Here is a 5419-nt window from a genome sequence, read left to right as displayed (position 1 = left end):
GGCTAAGGGTATATTTGTCATGAAAGGTATATTGTGTAGAGACCAGCAATAATTATAATTTGTTGAAGGGACCAAATAATAATTATTGAAACTAAAGAAATTAACCGTAAGAGGTTATTTAAGGGGTCATGGTCCCCATCTGAGAGTATAAGATTCATTCCTGTTTCTTTCTCTTTATCCCCATCAGAAGAGAAAATTTAGAGGGAACTTAGGGTGCTCTACAGAGGGAAGATCAGGACTAATATCAGGTTTATTAATCATTATTCCCAATGTCCAATTCAGGTACGCTTCCGCTCCAATATTATAGAAATATGTGGTTTATTGCTCTTTATTGTGAATCTCTGAATCATAAATTCTAACAATTGGTATCAAAGCATGTTAATTTATGATTAAATTGCATAAACCAAATTTGGGAATTTGTAATTGATTACGAATTATAAATCTATAATCAATTTTGTGCATTAATTCTACGGTTTGAAAAGGGAAATTAACATCCAGAATTTCCAATTTGAATGACTCTGTAACCCTAATTTGGGAAAATTCCCAAATTTGAAACCCTAAGGAGAGATTCCTTTTCTGGTTTGCCTTTTTCGTTCTCTGGTGCTGTGCGTTTTTTTCTCGCGTTTTCCGCTCCATCCATGGCTTCTTTCTTCTGGTTCGCTGCTTCTCTTTTCTTTCTTCATCTTCAACTTGCGGTGGCGCAATGTTTGGTGGCAAGGAGGTGAGCTGCTCGCGGTGGGGCTTCGCGAGGTTGTTTGCATTTGGTCGCCATGGTCTGGTTCTCTGTTTCAGACAGTGGCGTTCGCGACAAGTTCTTTGCGGTTCGCTCCTGTTCGCACATCAGCGTCAACGGTGACGGTGGAGAGTCGCGACCTTGATCTGCGTTCAGATCTGCAGAAGCTGCTTCACGGTGGCGCTTCATCGGTGGTTTTGTCAAGGACTGTTCGCGACTGGCAGCGTTGGCGGCTGAAGGCAAGTTTCGTCCTGTTCGCGGCTGAAGGTAAGGGTTTCCTCAGTTTGCTAGGTAGCGGGTTGTGACCCAGGCCCAATTTCAGATCCATCTTGGACTTTTATTTATTTTTTTTGAGGCAGGCCCAATCTGGTGCAGATTGCAGNTTTAATTTTGGGTCATTGAATAAAATTAATAATTATTAAGGAATAAATAAAATTTAAATATTGGTCTTGTTTATAATTTTTTTTTTATGAGCTATTGATAATTAAGAAATCACCAAAGTGAGTCTTTTTTTTATCTGGAGTAGTTTATAGAAAAATTATGAATGTTTGTGTTTATATATATTCATGCGAGTATTGGTCGGCCCAAAGGAAGATTAATACTTGGCCGGATTGTATACGCACTTGTGATGGTAACATGTGATAATTATAAGGTTTTACGTGTCAATAATAAAATTTATCCAAAGATAGGTTTGTTATTGGACATGTTCTTATTATCAATGTTGATCATTATGCCAAGATACCTCTAGCAGTTAATATTATTGTCCAAAGACTTGATATTGATGGGGCATTGGGTATCTTGAGATGGGATAGACAATTTTTGAATTATATTTATATAATTATTAACTTTCCGGTGTGAGCTTAATTCCTTTGTTTCTCTTATTTTAAATACAGCTTCGATTGCTTCAATATTTGTTAATTTCTTTAAAGACTGGAACAAGAAAATGAAGATAGTCCTCGATCGTATAAGCTTAAGGCGCAGTCTTAGTTTAGTCTGTTCTGAGGTCAATTTAGCTTCAGTACCAATAAACACTTTGTGGTTAGATTCTGGTGCAACTGTTAACATCAGTGTTTCAATGAAGGGATGTATAAGCTACCGAAAACCAATTGATTCTGAAAGATGGATCTATGTGGGAGATGGCAAATCGGTAGAAGTGGAAGCTATAGGGCATTTTAGACTGTTATTGTGCACTGGTTTCTACTTGGATTTGAAAGACACTTTTGTTGTGCCGTCTTTTAGACGAAATCTGGTCTCAGTTTCCTATTTGGACAAATCAGGATATTCATGTTCATTTGGAAACCGTGAAATCAAATTGTCTTTAAATTCAAATATTGTTGGGACTGGTTCACTTTCAGACAATGACAACCTATAAATGCTTGATACGGTGGCTTCCTACGGTGAATCATTCAATACAGAATCATCTTGTACTAAGCGAAAATTTGACAATAATGATTCAGGAGCATTGTGGCACAAACGTCTAGGTCACATCTCTAAAAATAGAGTTGAACGACTTGTGTCAAATGGGATTTTGAATTCCATTGACTTCACAAATTTTGATGTTTGTGTTGAATGCGTTAAAGGAAAACAGACCAAGACATCGAGATTGGGTGCATATAGAGCTACAAACGTCTTAGAATTGATACATACAAACATTTGTGGTCCATTCCCTACACCTTCATGGAATGGTCAACAATATTTTATATCATTCATAGATGATTACTCTAGATATGCATACTTATATCACATCCATGAAAAGTTTCAATCATTGGACGTGTTCAAATCTTTCAAGGCTGAAGTTGAGAATCAACTCAACAAACGCATTAAGAATGTCAGATCTGATCGTGGTGGTGAATACTATGGCAGATATGACGGATTAGGTGAACAACGTCCAGGACCTTTTGCCAAGTACCTAGAGGAATGTGGAATCGTCCCACAGTACACCATGCCAGGTTCACCTAGCATGAATGGGGTGGCTGAAAGACGAAATCGGACTCTTCAGGATATGGTAAGGAGTATGATTTGTCATTCCACCTTNCCAGAGTCACTCTNGGGAGAGGCATTGAAGACTGCAGCTTATATTTTGAACAGAGTACCTACCAAGGCAGTTGCTGCAACACCTTATGAGCTTTGGGTTGGGCGAAAGCCTAATCTAAAACACTTATGTGTATGGGGATGTCCAGCTGAAGCAAGACCTTACAGACCAAATGAAAAGAAATTGGACTCTCGAACAGTTAGCAGTTACTTTATTGGTTACTCTGAAAGATCAAGAGGCTATAAATTCTATGATCCCAAATCTAAGAATATTTTTGAGACGGGAACTNCCACATTCTTTGAGGATATTGAGTTTGGGAGGAAGAATAAGGTAAGAGACTTTGTCTTTGAGGAAGAATCGGTGTCAACTCCAGATCCGAGTCATACAGTTGTTTTTGATGAAGAAAATTCTCAACCTCTACAAGGACAAACTCAAGACCCTCAAGAACAGGTGCTTCATGAGTCAGTATCATTGCGGAGATCCATGAGAGAAAGGAGAAGTGCCATCCCAAATGATTATGTAGTATTTCTCCAAGAAATTGAGGAAAATAATAGTATGACGGAAGATGACCCTGTCACCGTCCATTAAGCTATGCAAGATCCTAATTCAGAAAAATGGATTGAAGCTATGAATGAGGAGTATAAGTCCATGCAAGACAACAAAGTTTGGGAACTTGTCCCATTACCAGAAGNTGTGAAACCCATAGGTTGTAAGTGGATATTTAAAACCAAAAGGGATTCTAAAGGTAATGTGGAGAGGTATAAGGCTCGTCTTGTGGCAAAGGGCTATACTNAAAANGAAGGGATTGATTTTAAAGAGACTTTCTCTCCGGTTTCATCGAAAGACTCTTTTAGAACAATCATGGCTCTTGTTGCACATTATGATTTGGAGCTTCATCAAATGGATGTCAAGACGACGTTTCTCAATGGCAACATTGATGAGACAATTTATATGGCGCAACCAGAAAACTTTGTGTCAGAAGAACCAAAGAATATGGTATGCAAACTGAAAAAATCCATTTATGGACTAAAACAGGCATCTCGTCAATGGTACCACAAATTTCATCAAGTTATTATCTCATTTGGTTTCGAGATAAATGTGGTTGAGGATTGTGTGTATCACAAGTTCAGTGGGAGCAGGTATATCTTTCTGGTCTTGTATGTTGATGACATACTGCTTGCTACCAACAATATAGACATGTTGCACGAAACCAAGAGATTTCTGTCTAGAAATTTTGAAATGAAAGATCTTGGTGATGCTTCCTTTGTATTAGGAATTCAGATACACCGAGATAGATCTTGAAGTATTCTTGGATTATCACAGAGGAATTACATCGATAAGGTGCTTAAAAGGTTTGGTATGCAAGATTGTAAAGCAAGAGATACTTCAGTCGCTAAGGGAGACAAGTTCAGTCTTAATCAATGTCCTAAAGGAAATCTAGAAATTCAGGAAATGCAAAAGATTCCTTATGCTTCAGCAATAGGGAGTCTGATGTATGCCCAAGTATGTACGCGTCCGGATATAGCCTACATAGTTGGGGTTTTAAGCAGATATTTAAGCAATCCATGATTGGATAATTGGAAAGCAGCAAAAAGAGTTATGAGGTATTTACAGAGAACAAAGGATTATATGCTCACGTACAGGAGATCAGACCGGTTAGAGATCACTGGATATTCTGACTCAGATTTTGCAGGATGCCAAGATAGTTTGAGATCCACTTCGGGTTACATTTTCATGTTGGCCGGTGGCGCGATTTCTTGGCGTAGTGCTAAGCAAACCCTTACAGCTTCATCCACTATGGCTGTAGAATTTGTAGCATGCTATGAGGCATCAAATCAAGGAATATGGCTGAGAAACTTTGTCACAGTGCTGCGCATTATGGAAGGAATTAAAAGACCACTCAAGTTATACTGTGACAACAAATCAGCTGTATTATATTCTAACAACAATAGGAGTTCAAGCAAGTCAAAGCACATTGACATCAAGTTCCTAGTTGTTAAAGAAAGAGTACAGAGTGGACAGATTTCTATAGAGCACTTAAGGACAAACTCCATGTTAGCAGATCCTCTTACTAAGGGTATTACACCAAAGGTCTTTCATGAGCATGTTGCTGACATGGGTGTTTTAGCTTTTGAGGAGGAATCTTAAGTTTAGTTGGAGTTAGTCACTTTTGTATTTATGTTCTATGTTTGGTTTAATGTATGCATACATTGTCCTTGAACATTTTTGGTTTAATAAATATATGGTTTATTATTATTCAGATATTACACTTTGTACNATAAAGTTATTATGTTGATCTCATTGAGATAAAGTAAGGACCAGTTGAAAATAAACGTGTACAGATCACCTTCACGTAATTTTTCATGCTACACATTTCATGATGTATCCATGTCATTTGATTCTGTCAGCATTAGTNATCACTGTTGGTTTGGTTGCAATTGTTGCAATTAAAACTGTTTTGGTTCTACATGCGGATATAATCAATGGACGGGACTTCGGGATATACTCAAGGTATATATAATGGCAATTTTGAGTTCATAAAGTCTGACACATTTGTAAGGATTTATATGGATATATATATTTGTGACCAGTGGGAGATTGTTAGCAATTTGGGTCACTTGTATATATATAAGTAATCATTAAATGTGTTAGGG

Source organism: Vigna radiata, chromosome 8, assembly GCF_000741045.1.
Source record: "Vigna radiata var. radiata cultivar VC1973A chromosome 8, Vradiata_ver6, whole genome shotgun sequence".
Lineage (NCBI taxonomy): Eukaryota > Viridiplantae > Streptophyta > Magnoliopsida > Fabales > Fabaceae > Vigna > Vigna radiata.
Note: the sequence above shows the minus strand (reverse complement) of the source record.